At 40.0% G+C, this 22,283-nt stretch overlaps 1 protein-coding gene across 2 annotated transcripts in view; it reads right to left on the reverse strand.

Annotated features, from left to right (window-relative positions):
- The window catches only part of LNX1 (ligand of numb-protein X 1), a 109,095-nt gene extending 105,184 nt beyond the window's left edge, over nt 1-3,911 (reverse strand). The window contains exon 1 of one of the 2 annotated variants that reach the window (XM_081047168.1): nt 3,810-3,911. The gene's annotated coding sequence lies outside the window, so the exon portion shown is untranslated. The remainder of the gene's footprint in view (nt 1-3,809) is intronic. The other variant, XM_081047169.1, reaches the window with a different exon arrangement.
- Nucleotides 3,912-22,283: the final 18,372 nt, after the last annotated feature.

Genomic DNA, 22,283 nt, shown 5'->3' on the forward strand with positions numbered 1-22,283 from the left:
ATCCACTATGCCTTCCTCTCAAGAAAATAATACTAGTACAGGTAACCCCAGTATAACATGGTTGTTAGGTTCCTTACAAATGCAGTTATGCGAATCCATGTTATACGAAACACAGAACTAGTACAAAAAAGATTCCAAAAATAAAAAGCATACTATTATATTTGTATAATTAAGAGAAATATCTTTATTAAAGTAATTTTCACCAAAAGTATAACATATTAATATGTATTACATAATGTTTTCTTTGTCATTACTACTAAGCACCATTAACCAAAAGTGCTTTGTTTTTCACAAGGTATCTTCATCCTCTGAACTTAATACTGCATGAACAAAATGGATTTAAAATTCTAATAAATTTTAAAATTCTGCAGTCGAATCTAACATGACATCCACGCTTGAATGAAAAATTTCAAATGAGATATCTTTTGCTCTTAAAAACTTTTAGTATGTTCCATGTTATTTTGGGATTTCCCTAATTTCAAATGAGATATTTTTTGCTCTGAAAAGCTCTTATTACGCTCTGTGTTGTTCGGGGATTTCTCTAATTCTCAAACCGTGTTAGAGTGAAACCATGTTCTAGGATGCCGTGTTGTACAAGGGTTTTCCCCAATTCTTGAACCATGTTATAGACGTGCCATGTTATACGGGGGTTACCTGTAATAGCCATCATTGTGCCAGGTACTATTCCAAGCACTTTTCATATTTAAACTCATTTCATCTTCATAATAACTCTATTTTACAGTTAAGGTAAAGCGGGGTTAAATAATCTATTCCAGGTCACACAGCGAGCATACAGCACAGCTGGGTTTTGAACTCAGGCAATCTGATGCCAGAGACCAGACGACTATTCTAAAGCAGTAGTACTGTTCCACCTTGAATTAAATGATTAATATTTCCTAGCAAGGCATTGCCCATCCCTCTGCAGTAAGTCTGATCTACTCTCCCAGGTGTGCAGCCCATGTAGCTTTGTTATAGGACAGAGGTGGTTTGTGAAGTATACCATTTTAGCATCTTCTTTTGGGAAAAGGAAACTGACGGGCAGGAAGGTTAAGGCTCTTCCCCAGGGACCCTGAGCAAGCTAGTAGTAGGTTCAAGGTTCTAGACTCCTGTTCTCAATCCACAAGGCTGTTACGTTGCTCTTGAATGATGAAAGCTTGCCTTATCTTTTCAGTATAGGGCGAGAGTTGGAGGAGATTCCAGGGACCTGGAAAAACACTTGCTCTTACACAATGACTCAAGGTCACAGAAAGGCAGAGGATATTCCACTAGGGGTACAATCACATCCAAAGGATCCACAAGTCCCCTTTTCATAGTAGACTAAAGGCTCCCAACCAGTTGTCTTCTCTTCCCAGTGACTTGGCAGGTAGCTCACCCAGGCTGCAGCAAACAGTGGTTATGTGAACGATTGGAAGAGACCAAGCTCCCAATCTGCCCTGGAGAGAGCACATTTGCAAGCAGAAAGGGCTGTCTGCCAAATCAGATTACAGGAAGTGACAACAGGATCCTTCTCCCCCAAAGACCTGGACCATATTTCGTAGTCTGTCATGGAATGACAGCCTCGAGGTGGGAGAAGGTTGGAGTAACAGCAAGGGATAGAAACTCTTAAACGCATCCTGGGAGACTAGTGGGGACCAATCTGCCTGATGTGTTTAATGACATAGTTTAAGCATTCTCCTGCCTGTTTTCTTTCTCCTATCTGTTAACATTGGACTTAAGTACTTATAATTAATAATCATAACAATAACTATTAGGGTTCCTAATAATTGTAACCACATAAGATCTTTTATCTCAATAGGGGTGACTATCTCTTCCAAACAACCCAGAAAAATGCCTTCAAGAAGAATAGACCTAGCCTTTATTTGATATCCACCCAGCACCAGCGTTGTGGCTCAATGCTCTATATATGTTACCTCCTTTACTTCTCACAACTACGTTATATTGTAGGCAATTTCATCTCCTGTTTTACTAATGAAGAAATTGAGGGTCAGAGAAGTTAAGAAACTTGCTCAAGGACATAAATGGAAGACATTGTACATTTTTCAACCAGACCTTATTGCCGCTTGAACCAAGAGATGGAGTTAACTACAGGAAGGGAACCACTGCGGGTCTTCTCATCCTTTCAAACAATACTCATGTGCAAATTATTCAAGAGACAAACTGCATTCTAGATAACCTGACCCTGAATTGCTATCTCTATATTTTTTCCCCTTTATTATATCTGGGGGCCTGGTAGCCACAGCTTTGTTCCTTTAATAGCCAGAGAGGCTGACATACAGTGATGAAATGATTTGTTCAATCATAAATTAACTACTGTGCAAAGAACCATGAACCATGGGTAAACTGGTGGGAGAAGTTTGTGACTTTAAAGACAAGTTTTTATCCAGAAGATTCAGGGTCTAAGAGATATTTTTCTCTCCTCTGCTGACAGAACTCTGAATCAAGTGAGAACACTAATAAGGAACAAGCAGTAGCCAGCGCCCAAACACACCAGCTCAGGAAAAAGAACAGACACAAAGGTCATTTAAAGAATAATACAAGCCTCCAAGTACTAAGAGGGATGTTGACAATAGCACAGGGCAGATTCTCAGCAGTGAGAAGCAACTGTTGGAGACAAAAATTTTCTCAGCTTGTTTCAACGTAATGCTTTTGAAGAATTGACATGCACTTTGAATTTCTGGGTGAATGAGTGTGAGCATAATTCCCAACAGGTTATTCTTTTGCAAACGTGTTTGCTAACTGAAATCTCAGAAAACATAACCTATGAAGGAACCCAGAATGAAATGCCTGCCTGGAAGGTGGATTTCTCTCCCAAGTTCATCCCAGTAGGGTACTGGGTTTGGAGGTGGTTTCTTGCCGTTCTCTAACGACAAGATTGGGTGTAGAGTGTGGCTCTTAGGCTGTCAAGAATAGAAGTAGTACCGGCTGTGTGATCAGCGGTAAGAAAACAAAAATGGATCCTAGAGGTAAAATTACTTTAAAAAAAAAAAAAAAGTCTGGTCCTGGCAGAACAATCTCCTTGGTATCTTTGCTATTAAAAGAAAAAGAGAGAAAATGGAGACAAGTTCAAAAAAATCAAATGTCAGACCTGAAGTTACGTTTTTGTAAAGCAATGAGGAAATAGTCCATACTTTAACCCAAGGTCAACAGGCAAGCGCAGGTCCGAAAGTAAATAATTCTAACCAGACTGCAAAGTGGTTTAAAAAGAGTGTTCAACAGAGAACAAAGAAAACAGCAGACTTTTTTTTTTTAGAGAAGAAAGAGAAAGGGAAACTGGAGTGGAGGGGCTTCTGAGTAGGGCAACAGAATTTACCTGAGAAACAGACTTTCGGGGGGAAAAAATTAAGAACATTTCACGGGTTTAGATCGAAATCTGGTGTGATGAATGAAGAAAGTAAGGCAAAATAAGGCTGTTAAGGCAATTCTGTATTCAGTTGGCGCTGGCCTCCCAACCCCCATTAAACGGGCTGAACTGGTCTGCACCTTTAAGTTAAGTTTCAAAAAAGTCTCTACTCCACTCCAGGGTTAAAAAAAAAAAAAAAAAATCAGATCAACTTCCCAGACAAGCAGAAGCTGGATTAATGATTAAGAGAAACAAAAAGGATTAAATATCTGGCCTGGGAGAACTTTCCTGTGCAATGAAAATGTCAAAGGCATCTCTCTCCTCTTCCCTCTCAAAAGGGCTTCTCCCTCTGGGACAAACACCCAGGGCTAAGCCATTCAGCTTAAATTTTTCATTCAAATTCCTGGTTTGGATCCCTCAGGGGCCAGTGGTCTAAATGCCAAGGGAGAAAAAAGGAGTTTCAGCTCACCTTTTAAGTGTCTGTGTGGGGCTCTCAAAACAGTAGCAGCCCTGCAGCTCTCATGCCTTGTGGGTGAATCCAGCAGCTCCCCGAGCCGGCTGAGCTGTGACCAGCCTCAACCTCTGCGTACAGGTGCCTAGAGGAAGGAGGAGGGCATTGGTTGGTGGAGAGCAGGAAATGTGTGACATCACGGGAGCCTGGACAGATAAAACATTGCTGGGCCCTTAGCTATTGAAACAGTCAGTAGGTCCCGCCCACTTGTCATTTACCTGAATACCTGCAAGCAGGTAGGTGGCGTCTCTGCGTGGACAAATGAATCAGTTAGAGCAATTTGCTGGATGGAATGTACTTTCTTTCCTGAGCATGACACGAGGCCAGCCCCGTGGACAGATCTGAATTTATAAGCCAGGATGCTTCCTTGGCCCTCTCCTCCCACCCCCCTCTCAATAGCTGCCTAAAAAACAGTTTAAAAGGAAGTTTAAACATCAAAATGAGACAGTAGTTTAGTGGGCATAAAAAGGAAGAGTGTGAAGATTGACCTCTTGGGAAATATCTGAGATTTAGACCCAAATGCCTTTTTGAATGGCATTCATTTGAACCGTAAGAGCTTCTCTGTTACAATATAATAAGAAATTGGGGGTGACACTTCAAAATTCATCGAAAACAAAATCTAAGTGTGGCACTTGTCAGCAGTTTCAAAGTCAAGTTTGCAAACGCTTTTCCCCTCCTCCTACCCTCTTCCAGCATTTTCATTCCATATTCAGGAGTCTCAAACCTCAGTCATTCCTACCTCTGCTGGCCAGGCATTTAGAGTCACATGGCAGTTACAGTTCCCCATAGGCCTGCAATTAGGAGCAATTTAAATGATTCAGATTTGAATGATAGTACAGTAATAATGTGGCGTTGTCTGCTAGTTAGAGCCAGGAAGGAGGAGTCAGAATTATTTCTGTCCCAAGCTTGGAGTGTGACACTGTACAAGTCACGGTGTTGCTTCAGCTTTTCCAGCAGGAGAGGACAGGATAACGCTACAACCCAGCCAGCAGCACAGCTGTGAGCTATTACCACTGACTGTTAAACCCTTTGGCATCTTTCAGAGGATTGTAAACAACTCCCATCATTGGATTTAAACGTTGTGTATTTCTGTGGCCCCTGTCCAGCATCTCTGGACAATTTATTCACTCTCTGGAATGTGTTACCTGGGGAAATTGTGACTTCTCCTTCCCAGGAGGATGACCTGCTTGCCCAGAGACATTTCTTCCCCCTTGAAGAAAAAAAATGTTGAAATTCCTATTTTTCCCCCCTATACTGTCTCCCTCTTTCCCCTTTCTCCCTCCTATTGATATTGGAATTGCTTTGGTTCCACAGGTTCTAATATTGTACTACTTGAAAGGGTTTTCGACCAGTTGGTTGGTTGATTGGTGTTGTGGCTTGGAGAAGGGTGGGGAAGCAGACAGATGAATGGGAGGGGAGAGAAGAGGGGAGGAGGGAAGGAAGCAAGGTCTTGATTCGCTCCCTAGGCCTGGACAGGGGCTGGCTATAGCTAGTCATTCAATACCTTGTAAAACAACCAGGGAGGAAAGGAGGAGAAATTCTAGTCAAAGGCGCAGTGGGGTGGGAGGTGGGGGGGGGGGGTTGTGCAGGGCAGGCTCTGGTACTTCTCTTGCAAGACTGCTGGCTCCTCTCCTGAGCCACTGAGCCATTCCAGACTGCTCTAAACTACCTTCTTCACCTGGAAACTGGGTGTGCATCGAAAAGATCTGGAAGCTTAAAAAACAAACAAACAAATCCCCCATTCATGTTTTTATCCAACAGAAACGAAGGTAGGTGTGGCTGCTCTTTAATTTTTAAAACAACACAAAGATGAAGGCAGCAAAGACTTTATATGCAGGTCTTTCAGGGGAAAGTACCAGTCCTCCAGTTTGATACTCCATCGAGAAACATCAGCAAAACAAGGCTTCCCCTTCACTGGACAGGGTTTCCCCTGGGACAGGAAGAGGGGCTGGGCAAGCCTGCCAACCTGATGAATCATCTAGAAGGTTTGCCTCCAGCAGCCTGCCTTCCCTGTGTGTCAATCATTCACCTTTTCTGAAGGGCACAAGGTCCAACTTGGGAGAGGGGAATCATAGTCTGGCTTGGGGCTGGGAGGCTGGTGCCTGCTGAGGAAAAGAATTTGCAAGAAGTGACAATGCATAATGCTTTATTCAAAGGCCTCAAGGCTATGGGGTTTCACTTACTATATGCACATACACACACAACCATCTATATATAAGGTCTGATGAATAAAAATCAAGAACAAGAGTTGGACCAGGAGTGGAGTTCACTCCCAAAAAGGGTTTATAAAAGAAGAGGGCGGGGGGAAAGATGTATTTCACATAATCGGCCATCCCAAGTGAGATGTGTCTTGGTACTCCTGGATTTAGAATAATCTTTAAAGGTTTAAAAAATCAATGTGAGTTTCATTATTTCATTCAGGCTATTACATTATTATGGAAATGATATTTCTAAAGTATTGGTGAAAAATATAAATATTCATAAAGAACTAACTTTGAATAAGTGCTTAGCAGGTGCCGTTACTGTTCCAAGCTCTCTACACCAAGCCTGTAAGTTAGGCACTATTGCTATTTACATTTGTGGCTGGAGAAAGCAAGGCATAGAGAGGCTGAGTGCGCTTAAGGACAGCGCAACCAGCAAGTGGCAGAGCCAGAGCAGTTTTAGTCTCTGAAAAGAAAGGGGAGGGAGGCTGTGATTTCCTGCTCACTGGGCAACTTCCTAAACACTATGAAGCTTTTTACCTATCCTCTATTCAGAAGGAAGAACCTTGAAGAAGTGGCCCGGGGGAGTTTAGTGTCTAGGAAGGAATGTCTCCAATTGGAAATGAACCAGTAATCTGGTTTATCTATTGAGTGTGTGTGTGTGTGTGTGTGTGTGTCTAGAACATACATATATAGAACATACATGTATATACATATGGATATATATACATGTATATGATGTGTGTGAGTGTGTGTGTATGTGTGTGTGTGTGTGTGTCTAATGAGAAAACACACCAGGAAATCCATCACCCCTGGTGTATACTTGAAATCTTTTTGAGGCCTATCAAAGCAACCCCAAGAAGGGAAAGCCAACTTGAGGGGCCCCTTCAGACTGGTCAGTTGTAGCTCTCTATGACCTCTTTTATGGTTGTTTCTCTCTGTAACTTCATCAGTCTATCCCCTTTAAAATCTGAAAATTTTATCAGAACAGCCATAAGAACATGGAACTTCATAGAACTGGATAATGTGAGACAATATAAAATTAAATTCCAATATGAACCACTGCCCCGATGGATGGTTTAGACCAGGGTTGGCGAATACTAAACACATACTGCTCCATTGCCGCCTCCCATACCATTCTCACAGTCTTCGCCCAAAGGTACCCTTGAGCTCAGAGGTAACTTCGGAATCTTCAAGATGGAAGTCCAAACACAGTGCAATTTCTGTCCCTAGTTTGACAGTAAGTGGGAGGGATTATCAGAAAAGGAAAAGATTGGTGTTGGCTAGTGCCAATGGGAAAGATTTCATGGAGAATGGAACGTGAATTGGACCTTGAAGGATTTGGAGACAGTGAAAAGGGCAAACAGTTCCAGCGTAGGTGGAGGCAGGGGTGACCATAGCCATCATAGCCTGTGTGTGTCGGGGAGGAAGCTGTGTGGTGGGGGGAGAGGGGAAATACCACACAATGAAGTATTCATCCTGCTGGGCTGAAGAGGATCCATCGCACACTAAACTGAGATGGGTACGTTGGGACCAGATTATAAAGACCCTCAAGGACTGATTGCTTCAGGTCTTCACAGTACTCCTGGCTACTTCTCTCATAATGATTAAACAGTTTTTGTTTTGTTTTTTAAAAAAGGAAGAATGAAGGAAATTCAGTATCTTGGGCATGGGATAATGTATTAAGAGTGACAGTATTTTCAGTATTAAGCAAAACTTCCGTGATATGCCATTTCGGTTCTCACATGAGGATCTTTCTTTTTAGAAGCAAAGCTCCTTTGCAGTCACCCCATCCTGTCAACTTTGTTCCTTGGAGAGGCAGGTGGAATGCATTAGAAAGCTCTCTGAACTCAAGGTTGGGCCTGTCCTACTTAACTAGCTAGCTCACTTGGGCTTTTTGATTAGTTTGAATTCTTTTATATGTCTTGACAGGGAAATCTAAAGGGGGAAAGGAGGCCTGTTTTCAAAGCCCTTTCCTTCTAAATCACCACAATGAAGGTTGGCATTCTCAAGGATTCCTCCTGGCAATGAACCTGTTGCTAAGCCCATGCCTCATGATTCGTTAGAATTACTTTGCCCCATGTTTGCTTCCTTCTTTTTTTCATGGCATATTTGTAGAATTGTCTAAGAAGACTGAATGCCACAACAAAAAACATATTCCATCTGATTTTAATAAAAGGCATCTCCAGAAAAATCCTCTAAGGCTGAAATTATTTAGCATTATGAGGTGGAATTGCTGTATACATTCCATCATATTGGCCTCAGTTTTTTAAAAACTAGCTTAGCTCCAAATCTTTCATTGTCTAATTAAAAGTACTTAGAATGATGCAAATAAGCAGATCCCTGAAGGGCAATTATGGAAAATAATAGTAATAATCACAAATATCAGCTGATGTGATAGATGCCATCTGGTTCTGTATATGTGGAAGACATTACATTTCTCCCACGAACTCATACTCTCATACTCACATGGTTTGCATGTGAGCTTCTAGAATATTCTTTAGGTCAATGATTTAGAGCAGACACTTCTCTGGTTTGTGTGCTTTCTGGGGTAGAGGGAGTCCATCAGTTAGTAGAGATGGTACACATTTTATGAAGGTTTATTGCACACATTGGTGGCCAGCATACTTGTATTTAATAGGAATAGAAAAAGGACTTTATTGTTTCTGTCTCTATAATTGTCACAAGGCCTCTATTCCACAACTGTAAATATCTTTATTTTTCTATGAGTCCATCCTTGCATAAACCAGGTCAGTTATTCAATTTTTTTGGTAATAGCTGTAGCTATTTTGGAGGTTGTCATATTTTTTTTTTCTTTGTTGGCTCCTTCATATATATTCACCCAATACCATCCATCAAAGATGCGAAATGTCTCTTCTCCTTGTGAACTTTGGCCCCATCCAGAGGGCTTCCAGATCCTTCTCGATGACCCCTGTAGCATTCTCGACCTCCTCAACTGTAAGGCCATTTATCTCTATTCCTCTTAAACTGCCCATTCTCAGGGCCACCCCTTGGATCTTTTTATCATCCCCAAATCTCCATTTCAAAAAAAATCTGAGAATGCTACTCTCTATTTTCTCACCCATTCAGGGTTTTCGCTCCCTGACTCAAACTGTGCCTTCTCCTCTGAATTGCTTGTGATCCCTGGTTCCTGGAGGTGGCCCAAGAATATCTGTTCCTGACTGTTTTCACTTCAAGCCTAGCTGGCCCAGATCCCACTTCCTTGCCAGCATCCTCAACTTCCTGATGACCTGGAGGAACCATGGTGCCAGCCTTCTCTCTGCCTATAAGCATAACTACTGGTGCCACTAGGTGTGCTCTGCGAAGCCAGCAGCACTTATTACTCACCTTGCCAATCCCAGTCAGGGCCTCTTCCTTTCCTGTCAGTGGTCATCTCACCTTCAGTTCATTTGCGTTGCTTGGCGTGCAAGGCTTTTCATGATTTGGCCCCTGCCTGCCTGTCAAACCTCTTCGGCATCTCCTTATCCTTTCCATGAACACAATATCACCACCCCCTAGCTCCCCTGCCCTAGTAATGCTGTGTTAGAGGGGTGTACTCCCCCACCCCACCCCCGATTTGTACAGGAAAGTTTCCAAAGCAAACCTGACTATGCTCCACCCTTTACTCATTCTGCTCCCAGGAGTCCCTTACTGGAAAAATGGGCAAGCATGGGTTTGCTGCTCCCTTTCCTGTCTTGAGAGTGAGCCAGCCTTTTCCAGTGCTGCTCCATGCTCTGAGTCTTGCTGGGCAGGCTTCTGTTTGAGAAGCTGCCATACCCACATCTGCCTGGTCTGGGTAACTTCAAACTCTGTTTTTCCTTGTTCCAGGCTTTGTTTTCCAATTTAGCCATGACCATTTAAAAGGTGATATTTGGGCTTCCAAAATTATGCTTTTGAATTTTTCTCAAATTATTGTCAACCCAGGTAGGAAAGAGAGGCACTATTTCTGGAGGGTCCCCTTTGGATACACCAAAAAACCTGACTGTTTGGTTTCCATAACAACCAGTGTCTCTCACTTCTGGGCTCTTAGCCTTACAGCATCATCCTAACATTTATTGTTCATTTATCTTTGCCTGGATTGATTTCACGCACTTCATCTATGTTCTTTTACAGAAGCCTGGCAGAAATCCCACGAGTGAACTCTACTTAACAGATGAACAAACTGAGTCTCTTAGAGGTAAAGTAATTTATTCAACATGCCCAGCTAGTCACCAGGCAGACCTGAGACACACGTATTACTCCTCCCTCAGCCTGCAAAACTCCTACTTCATCTTCAGGACTCAGATCAAATGCCATCTCCTTCATAGAACCTTCCCTGACTTCCCCAAGCAGATATCTGGGCCTACTTTGTCTCTCCACGCACTCTACTTCAGCAGTTATTTTACTGATTGCAATTTTTAAAAGACTATCTCCTTTCCAGACAGCCAGGTAGGGAATACAGCTTTTCATAGATCCTCGGGATTTAGCCCAATGCCTCTGAGAAATATTAGTTAAAAGAACAGATGAATATAAGACAAAAGGAGAAATGAGGGAATGGGAGGAATTCACATTAAGTTGAATCGTGAGATATCCCTTCCTTTTCCCAGGATTCTAGACCTGTAGATATTAGGAAAGGAACTAACTTTATTATGTTTAGTTTTCACAATAATGCTACTATTTAGATACCCATTATTCATTCATTCACTCACTTATTCGCAAATTCATTAAACACCGTTAATACGCTAGTCAATGTCAAAGATGAGAAGAATCTCTGTTTTTCAGGGACATAGTCAATGCAGAAGCAGAGGTCAAGACTAACCATGAAAGCACGAGGTGTGAAATGCTATAATGGAGGAGTGGTACAGGTGCAGTTGCATGAAGGAGGGAATTGGGCTTCTTTCTTCTAATTTAAAGGTTCCAAGTTGTTAAAAAAAAATACTTGTCCAAGTTTGCCCAGGTAGTAAATGACGGAGCCGACACTGGTGTACAGTTCTGCTTGACTTTAGAACCTATAATCTTCCCAGGTGCCCACACAACCTCCTAGAGTAAGGCCAGGCAGAGCAGAATGCCCCCCAGTAACAGGGACCTAACCTGCTTCTAGATTCTGTGTGCGCCATTCCAGAGAACCTGAGGTCTCTTCTAGCTTTATAATTTTCACAAATGCAGAGGCAGGTTCTCTGAATGGATAGAAAAACTAACTGCTTCTCAAATGTGGTCTCAGAGTTTCATGCCCACAGTCAGGACTGACTGACCCCTTGGGAGAAGAACTTGAAAAAGACCCGTGCTCTGCAGGTGACAGTGATATCTGTATTTAGATGAATTAAAATTCCTTTAAGGTGGAATTGGCAACTTCCAGAAACCTCAAATCTTACAAGCTTTTTAAGAGTCATGTAATTTAAATTCCATTTAACTCTATTTTTCGAATCTTCAGTCCTCAGTGAAGAAGAACAAATGATGATTTTCCTCACAACGACCCTCCACACACTTGCTGTGTGACAGAGTGCTTGCTCCAGGCCTGAGAGCCCAACTCCTTCAAACTTTTTCCTGAAAGTGTTGAAAATTCATAACTAGTGAAATAAATTGGCTCACAAAAAAGTGTCCGAATAAGGGATGGAGTGGAAAAGGCAAAAACAAGAGGAGGATCATGTTGCTGGCCTCCTCAGACGTGAGAGCACAAGAGAAGCCAACTTTCTAGGTGTGGAAGTGTTTTCCTTCCCAAGCAGCTTTCACTTCCCTCCAAAAAAGCGCAGGTCCTCAGTAAACAGGCTCCCTGCCAAGAAGCCATCTTTTAGTTCTCCCAAGTCAAAGAATACAGATGAGTATAAGAAAGAATATCACGAAGACCACTCACCATTAATGGGGAGACGGGCTCTTGGTCAAATTCTGACGAACAAAATCTCAGCAAAAGAAAGTTCAGTTGCCTTTTCTCATAATGAGTCTGGATGTGTGGCTTCTCTTTTCAGCCTGTCTTAGAGCTGAATTCCCCATGAACAACTGCCACTAATCCATAACAAGGTGCCTGGAGTAAACAAGGGTAGCCTTCCTGGTGGTCATGAATCCACAGCGAGGTGAAGCAGTGGAGATGGACCTGGTGAGGAGAAGGGAGGGCTTCTCCACGACCAGTTCTGATCATTCTGGCCCCAGGAGCAGCCATCTTCTCCCAAACTCAGCATGGAAGCTGAACTTCTCATCCCAAGTTTAAGTTATCACTGAGTAATGAAAGCTTTCCCCTCCTACTATCCTTCGCCAGTTATGCGAGTGTGATCATCATGAACCTTTCCTAGAGTCCCCATCACTGAGTAGCTCAACTAATCATAACTGGACATGTTGACTTCAACTGCAACCAAGGGGGCAGAGTACAGGTGAGATAGCAGGAACTCATTCCCCCAGGATAGGCCTCTGAGAAGAGGCCTGCATTTTATTTTAAAATCCACTCAGCTCAGTTCAATGAACATTTATGAAGCACTAAGAGCTAGGAGCAATGTTACTAACCTGTCTGGGTAATAGAGCCCCAGATTTCCAAGTTTCCTGTTTGTCCTGTCTTAATATGAGGCTTTCTCCATATCAGTGTTGGTCATCAGCCCAGGGTGGCCATACTGGTTCTTCCAGTTCCGGTTGTCCCCCTAAAGTGGCATGGTCCATTTGATAAGAGGAGAGGCCATCCTTCCAGTCCTCTCCCACTTTCTCTGAGTCGCTCCAGGAAGCAGACTGGAAGTGCAGCTTTGACAAGTCCTGCCACAGGCGGGTTCACACCCTCATGTTGGATGACTCTCACTAAAGTGTCTCCCCGGGGTAGCCAATTCTTCTATGTGATTTGGCTGTACCTGGATCAACACTGTTCATGCTCCATCCACCGGCCCATAAACTAGCAGCTGGAACTATGGTATGAGCGTGGCAGCAAGCCAACTGTACCATGCATGTTTATTCTTCAAAGTCCTGTACCTGTGGGACCGTGGCAGAGAGGACAATGTTAAGTGTGTCCCTTCTTCATCTCTGCCCCTACAGGTTGCTGCATACACGTTTGAACTTGAAGTTGGGAGAAGATCTGTGAGTTTCCTGGTCTATCCTCCACCCATCTCAAGGTAGCATCTTCTCCAGGATAAAGGAACAAGGAACCATGAGCCAGAGGTCACCAACTTGCCAGTCTCAAGGGCCAGTTATCTCAAAGCAAACTCTCCAAACAGATTACCATTATTTCTTCCTGTCTCCCATCCTCCCTCCTACAAATCTTCCCATTCTACAGAATCTATATACCACCTACCTTCTTTACCCCTGCTTAAATGGCTGTCTTCTGTTAGCACCATTTTTCACCCCTGGAAATGATCACATGAGATTTCATAAAAGAGCAAAAGTGGATCCTCATCAGGAAGCCTTAGGATTCTGCTTGTATGATGGAAAGAAGGACAGAGTGAGAAACAGAAATCAGGTTCTGTCAATGCCCAAAACGATGGACATGAAGTTACCCTCTGCAATGATACAGGGATGGATCCAGATGTAACAAGTGAGCTCTGCTGTCTGTGATCTTGACACCATCATTAGGGGTTAGTCTGGGTCCTACAAAAAACAGATGCTGAGATAAGATTGAACATGCAAGGACTTTATCAGGGAAAATGCCAGTGTGAGCGATAATGGGACAGGAGTGAGAAAGGTTGGGAGAACACATGAAGAAGCTTAATAATGTCTTTGTTGAGTGAATGCACAAATGAACAAAGTACAGTTTGGAAAGGGAAAGAGATCAGAAGCATTTGGGTACAAAATGATGTGGATTAGCAGAATTTCTATGGGGTTATGGACAGGGTAGGTATTCAGCTGGTGTCCACCATGGGGCTCTACCAGGTCTTCACTCCTGACATCTGTTCTGACTGATCAAGTCTATTCTGATTGGTTGATGCTTGTGCTATACTATTAAAATATTTTGAATATTAATATTTTAAATATTTTGAATATTTATTTAATGTTTAATATTTTGAAATATTAAATATTAAATAAATAATATTTTGAAATATTAATATTAAATATTTTGAAAATCACCCGTTACATGGACTATATAACATTGCCTGGAAATTTTGGTGATGGTTTTACAGATGGAAAACAATTTATTTCTGATGGCCATTCCACTGAAATATAAAATCACCATACATACTAAGAGTTCTTATAGATTAATAGTGGTGGTCAGAAACAAGGGGAACTGCCAAAATCCATTTGTTGTTAGGAGAATTTGATGAAGAGTTATTTATCAGAATGATGGTATGTTCATTTGAAGTTGCTGATGATTTTTCTTCTACCCTTCCTAGAAAATAATTTATATTACTCTTTTCCACTAAAAATATACTAGCAACTAAAGCTGGTGCACGCCTTATCACAAGTACAGTATGTTCTCCTTAAACTGGACAATGTTTGAAGAAAAAATAAACTGAGACCAAATGAAAAGTGACCTAGCATTAAAGTCGTTATACTCACAAGATGCTTGAAGTCAAAGGAATGTTTGGGGAAGACTAGTGAAGTGTCCAGACTTAAAGTTAGGTGGACAAGAAGCAGAACTGGCAGACTCCACGCTGATATGGGAGTGTGGAGACAGAGGAAGCAAAGGAACACAACCCAGGAATTCAGAGATTATACTGACGACTCTGAATTCCCATGGGCAGTGCTATGGGGTTTCAGGCCAAGTTTAACTAGATCTCCAAAAGGTGTGCCAGGAGGCATGCCTGATATCTGGAATATACTTAGGCTACCTGGATTTGTTTGTTTCTTGCAACTAAAAGTAAATTATGAATATCAGTCCAAAGTCAGAGACAGACTAATTTGTCTTTCATATAATTAACTAGAAGGTAAATGTCCCAGGACTAAGGATTTGTGCTCATGTCTGGGATGGGGCTGAACCTCTTGAATAGGGATGGCAGGTCACAGGTCACCTCTTCCAAGAAAACAGGGGTGGAGGGGCAGGAAACTGGAAAAGATGATGCTATGGATGTATAGAATTCCAGAGGAAGTGACATGTTATCTTATATGCGTTTAAACTTTTCTTCCATGTTAGTGGAGTGGTTAATTTTATGACATAGGGCATAAGCTCTCTTTCTGTCAGAGTTGGAGTCATTGCTTCTCTCCTCCTGCAGGGTAATGGCTCTACCCATTCCACTCCAACACACACTCTCACTAGCACTGAGTACTATACCATCCCAGTGCTCACCTTTGGAAAAACCAAGTGCGCTCTTTTCAATGACCTGATTTGACAATAGCACCTGTTTCCTACCCACACTGACACAGTTGCCCAAAGGCACACACAGCTCTCTTCTTTCTTCTGTGCCCTGGGCCTGCAGGAAAGAAGAGGTAAAAATCCTTGCCTCTTCTTGTGCCAGGCAGACAGAAATGGGATTAGGGCTAGATAGCAGAAAATTCAAAGAATTCATCCTGAAGATATCCTGTCTCAGGAATGATCAAACTTGTGAAAATCAGGAGAGAGAAAAAACACAAAAAATAAAATCAAACCAATAATAAACAAATTAGAGAGAAGAAATAGAATTAAGTATATCCATCATGCTAAATGAGGAACATGGCATTTCCCTGCCATTCCATCAAAACTGTAACCACCAGTACTCAGCCCATTATCAACAGCCTCCCTATTGCCAAAGCCATGATGATTTTCCTAATCTACTGTTTTCAAGCAGTCCTAATCTACTGCTTTCCCCTTATCACTCTATTTTAACCATACTGGCTTCCTTACTTTTCCTTGCACATGCCAAGCATACCTCCACTGTATGACTAGGTATTGGCTATTCTTTCTACCTAGAATATTTTTCCCCCAGAGGTCCACATGGCCAGCTATCTCCCACCTTTCATCTTTATTCAACTGTCATCTTCTCAGTGGGACCTGTTTTGACCATCCTATTTACAATTGCAACCTCCTCCCTTGCACTCACAATCCCACATACCCTGCTCTACTTTTATCTTTTCCACAGCATTTAGCACTTCTGACATGCTATGTTAATTGCTTATTTATTATGTGTATTATGTGTATTGTTGATTGTCTCCTCCTATAGAATTTCTTGAGGTCAGGGATCTTTGTTTTATCCATTATTGCCTAGAATAGAGTCTATGACAGAGTAAGTACTCAATAAATATTTGATGAATATGTAAATAGCAAAGGCTTTCAAATACAAAATTCACCTAAATGCCAATGTGATGAAGTAAGAGAAGGAAAGAGGCAAATGCAAAGATAAAAATAACTGAAAAAAATATTAACATCAGTAATGATTGGATTTAAGTTTAAAATTATTAAACAAGATAAAAAAGAACATTTTGTTATTATAAAAGACAATTTTTATAAAGGAGATTTAATAGTCACAAGCCTATTTGCATCAAAAAAGTATGCATCAAACATCAAACTATATGAAGTTTGATGTAAATACTATTAGAAATATAAGAACAACTTGATGTTTAAAAAATATAATTCTAGTAGGTAACCTCAGGATGTTGTTAGAATTGTTTTGGAACTGTGACCACAAAATCAGACAAGAGAGAAGATATATGCAAAATCAATGAGAGATAATTTAGTGGTCTATAAGAGCTGTTGAAAAAATATGAAAATATTTCAGAATAGAATCAAGTAACAAAAAAAATGAATTGACTCCAAACAAGTGCTAAAACAACTTCTCCCATCTCACAACCCCTGTTTGGTTTGCATACTTATCAGAGAATTAAGGGAGATTTATCAATACATTTAACAAACTCAAGGGAAGAATCAGTGAACTTGAAGATAAGTTAATAAAAATTATTTATTATGAACACAAGGAGAAGGAGTGAAAATGAAGCAAAACAAAACAAAATAAGAGCTGTGAGATGATATCAGTCTAGCTTACATATAATTAGAATCCCAGGAGGATAAAGACAAAAAAGGGACAAAAGAAAAATTACGAGATAATAGTGGAGAATTTTTCAAAATTAATAACAGACATCCAACCACCGATCTGTTCTTGGTTTTCTGACCTGCTGCTGAGAGAACACCAGGCAGGATAAATCCCTACCTCTCTAACCCACAAAAAATAATATACCCTTAGACACATCATGCTCAAACTTTTGAAAACCAGAAATGAATAGAAAATTGTAAAGGAAGTCAAAGAAAAGAAGACACATTACAGTCAGAGGAACAAAGAAAAGAATGACAGGAGACTTCTCATAAGAACCCATAAAAGTCAAAAGGTTATGGAGGAACATCTTTGAAGTGCTGACAGGGGGGAAAGCTGTCAACCCAAAATTCTGTACCCAGTGAAAAGGTCTTTCAAATATAAAGGGAATTGAAACTTTTTCAGATATAAAAAAATACTGAAAGCATTCATTACCAACAGACTTGAACCACAAGAAATCTTAAATCTTCAAGTAGAAAGAATATGATATGAGACAAAAACTTGGATCACAAAAGTAAATGAAGAGCACTAGATATGGCAAAAATGAATGGACTGTGGAAACCAGAACATTTGACACCATTTTAGGGCCATGCATTATCTTCCCTAATCTGCTCTGAAGGAAATCTAGCATTCTAAAGTATACCAGGAATGGTTATTTATGTACTATTTGTGGTAAAGGCAAGTTAGTTAAGGAAAAATGAGATTGGGACCAAGTTCATTACAGGGTAAAGAATTTTTAATTTTGTGTGGTCAAGTGTAAAAAAAAATAAGCAGTGAAGAGAAGAAAAATTCAAGGAAGTAAGATGAACATTGAAACTCTAAAGGAAAGAAAAGCTGGGGAAGTACAAAGTTTTGAAATTTATCACTTTAATAGTTTAAAATATAATTTAAAAATAGTGCCAGAATAATGTTTCAATCCACAGCCATCCTCAAAAATAACAACAACAAAACCCCAGTATATTAACCCAATATATCCTTTGGACTGTAAAGAACAATTCTGTAGAGAGAAAGAAATCAGGACATAGATGAATCAACTAATTCTTTGTATTTATATAACAATTAATTAATTATACAGCATTTGTGTATGCTTATTTCTATTCTAAATGCTTTATGAATGTTAAGTAATTTAATTATCACCTGGTAGAGTCAAGATTAGAAGATAGACGTATTTTTTTCTGAAGTCCTTGCTTGTAAATTCTGTGGCATGCATCTCCCCAACAAAATAATTGAACAAAACTCAATGTAGAGAATTCTTGATATAGAGAATTTTCATTATTTTCATGTGTCTGCAAAATATTTATAAAGACTGATCACATAACTGGCTACGCAGAAAACTTCAGCAAATTCAAAGAGTACAGATTTATACGTTACATGATCTGATCCTAATTCAATTAATAAGGAAAAAATATTAAAAGATGACGCTGATATTATTTGAAAATTTAAAAATACTTATAAAATATTTGGCTCAAAGAAGAAATCAAACAAAAGGGAAATTATTGACCATCTTGAAGGCTATGAAAGGGAGAATTTTATAATATACTCTAAGATTCTGTGAAATCTGTGAAAATTGTATCAGAAAAATTTATAGCCAAAATGTCTTCCTGTGAATGGATGAAGATGTAAAGTAAGAAACTAAATCCACCAAAAAAATTAGAAAAAGAATGATAAAGAGTGATTGGGGAAGGTAATTTGAAAAGCTTAAATTAATGAAATTGAAAGAAAAACAAGTAGTAAAATATATAAACATTTAAAATCTTGTTTTATTAAAAATCTATACATTTGATAAACCAACTTGATTTTCAAAAACGAGATAAAGCAAAATTACAAAAGATCAAGAAGTAGAAAGATCAGATATTAAAATGACTAAAAGTATTAAAAGAGAGATAGTATGAAACTTTATGGCAACCAAGTTGAAGACTGGAAAAAACATTGGAAAAGAGGAGGAAAATGATCTATTTGTGAAGGTGATGTAATTGTAAACCTATAAAACCCGAAGGAATTTAGTAACAGTCTCCTAGAATTAAGAAAAGAATTTGGTACAGTAGATGGATCCAAAAATATGCAAATAATAATAATAATAATAATCACCAGCAGTTTTCTACTCTGGCCATAAGAATAGGAACGGAAAAAATTCCCTATGAAAGACTTAGAAATAGATATAACCAAAAATTAAAAAAAGGAAATAAACAACAAAGTCATACTAAAATATGTAAAAGGAGAAGTAAAGAAATGGAAAAACATATCACATTTTTGGATAAGAAGACTCCATGCCATAAAAGTACTAAATTCTTCCAAATTGTGTATATTATGTCACTAAAACTCAAAACAAATTGGGTCTTTCTGGTTTGTTTTGGCATTTTGATAAAGTTATCTTAAAATTTCTAGAGAAAAACAAATGCCAAAGAAAAGAAAGTAATTTTGGAAAACTGGAGATGGGTCAGGGGACTTTCTGACCAGTTTATTAGAACTCTGTGTAAAGCCATTAGATTCCAATCAGTATCTCATTGGATCCCAATGTTATTGCAAATCCAAGGATACAGTACAAATATATGCATGAAAAATATAAAAGGTTAAAGTGAAGCAAAGCTCTTGCAAGAAAAGATTATATATACTATGAGGAGCAGGAAAATTTTCCTTATCAAAACTGAGAAGTCAAAAGCTCTGAGAGAAAAGACATATTTAACAATAAAAATTGTTAACTTTCAAGGCAAAGATATCATAAAAATATAATAGACTATGGTAGATTTGCAGAAATATACATAATGGAGATAATATATTTAATTTTTGTAATATACAGTGATTTACTCTAATTTGACAAGAGAAAGAAGAACAAACCAACCGGAAAATGGGCAAAAGGAAATGAATTGGCAATCCACAGAAAAGCAAATCCAAATGGCCAAGAAACATGGAAAGATCCTCAAATTCACCAATAGTGAGGGAAATGCAAATTAAAATAACAATGAGATATCATGTTATTGATATCAGATTGCCATAAATTTAAAAGATCTGTAACTTATTGCTGTCAGGGTTGCAGGAAAGGGAGCACTTTCATGCAGCATGGGTAGGATGAGAAATGCTACAGACTCTTGGGGATGTAGTGTGGCAATACCTACTAAAATGTAAAATACATATACTCTTCAGGCCAGCAACCCTTTTCCTAAGAATATCTCCAATAGAAATAAGTCATGAGAACATAGAGTTGGGGTTTTTGGGGGGGCAGAGGGAGGGAGGAGTTGTTTTGTTTTTTTGCAAATTGTCTGTAAAAGCTACATTGTGTTTCCAGCAATAAGGGAATGGCTGAATAAACTATGACATATCCATATGATGGAACAATATAGCCATTAAGTAGAATGAAGCAGAGTTGTGTTGGTTGACAGGAAGAATTTCAGAAGGTATTGTTGACTGAGTAAAGCACAAGGCAGAAAAAAAGATGTGTGATATGGTTCTATTTTAGTAAAAAAGACAATGATCAGATCACTAGTGTACGTATCTGTATGTGATTATATAGCCATAGGTAAAAAATAGGAAAGCTACATACGAGACTATTAATACGGGTTATGTGTGGGAAAGAAGAGCAGATACCAAGCCAAAAAAGAGAGAACAAACAAAAAGACCACCCACATGACCACACATATGTACCTATGCCTGAATTGATCACGTATGTGCATTTGTGAAAATGTATGAATGTGTGCTACTCAGACATAAAGAACTCACCTGGCTATTTAGAAGGACTGTCTCACAGATAACTTCTTTATTTCCAGGAAATTTGCTATTCCATTTATACCTCTGCACCAGCACATCCTCCAGGAAAGAATTTCTGATTCTGGGATTCCCATACTTAATTCTAAGTCTTCCCCTCCCATGACATAGTGTTTCATCTCAGAAACAGCACTCAGAAATTCTCCAGCATCCTTCTGGAAATGGCTATCCTTTGGAGTTTCTACCTTTATCCTTTCTTGTTCATATTTTCTTTCTTGAAATGACTCCCAGTTTAATGTTTCTAAGTAAAGCAAATGACACATTTTGGGCAGATTCTCTAGGGGAATGAAGAGAGAGTTCTTCTCTCTCCACAACAGAGAAGCCAGAACGCAAAAGGTTCTGCTAATGGGGACCTGGAAAATTCACTAATTGATCTTGAGGTCACAGGCCTTAGAATTCTAGAGGTGTCTAAATTGTGGGATTCTTCAGGATCAAATATGAAGTAAAACAGAAGACAGTAAGAACACTAACTTGAGATGCCTTTAGTCAGCCCACGCTGTTTACTGCTCATGAGCCCATCGCCTCCTTGGTATTTCCAGAATGTTTACCAGTTTTACATTCCATGCTCATATCTGTCTGCTTCCTTTAGCCTTCTTGTAGTGGAGCAAGATCCTTCACTTCAAAGGAAGCTCCAGGTGCAGAGAAGACTCTAGGGTGTGGCCCTGCCTTAGAATCCGGCTCCTTTTCTTTACTAAAACATGTACTCTCTTCATCTTATCCCAAGATGACTTTTGGAGCCATTCCTAAATTCATTCATCTGCTTTTGAACTCCGAGAGTGAGAAAGAAATGTAGTTTTCTTTTTTCCTCAAATCATTGACCCCAATTTGGCCATGACACTTCAAAAGGATTAATCACAGAAAGAAGCAGGAGGAGGGATAAACATGCCACTAAAGAGAAAAGGCCACAGTTTAAAGAGTGGTTAATAGGCTGTGGGAGATGAGTATAATGATGGCTTCCAGTGAATCATGGAGAAATAAAAAATCGCTGTTTTAAGCCGTCAACTTTTGGGGTGGAGTGTATGCAGCAGTAGTGAATGGATACCGTGTCCAACCCCTTTACAATGTGATATGCTTCTCCCAGCAAGACCTAGGGACTGTTTCCCCACGGCCAGGAGGCTGCACCTATGCTGACCTTGGTTGGGGTGGGCGTTCCAGAGCCTAGGCATTGAGAGGCTTTGCAGCTTCCCCTCTTGCCATCTTGGAACCTTGAGCTGGCCATGCTCAAAAGACGCTCAGGATAGCCTACTGGTGCACAAGAGTCCTTAGGAAGAGAACTGAGGCCTCGTCAATAGCCCAAACGTGTGAGGCTGTCTGGGAACTTCAGGCTGAAAGCAGCCTCACAAGTGATCTCAGGCAAAACCAGCAGAGGAATAGCTTCGCCAACTCCCCAAATTGTGAGAAATAATACATGATGGTTGCTTTAGTCACTGAGTTTTGAAGTCGTCTCTCACGCAGCAATAGCTGATTAATACAGTGGCATGGACATTTTAATTTAATATCTATCATGTCTTTCTTTTTGTTACTGTTCTGTACACAATGAGGCTCCTATTCTATTTTCCCCCCAGAAACCTAGGAAAACATATTCCCTACAT

Source organism: Rhinolophus hipposideros, assembly GCF_964194185.1.
Source record: "Rhinolophus hipposideros genome assembly, chromosome: 1".
NCBI classification, from domain to species: Eukaryota; Metazoa; Chordata; class Mammalia; order Chiroptera; family Rhinolophidae; genus Rhinolophus; species Rhinolophus hipposideros.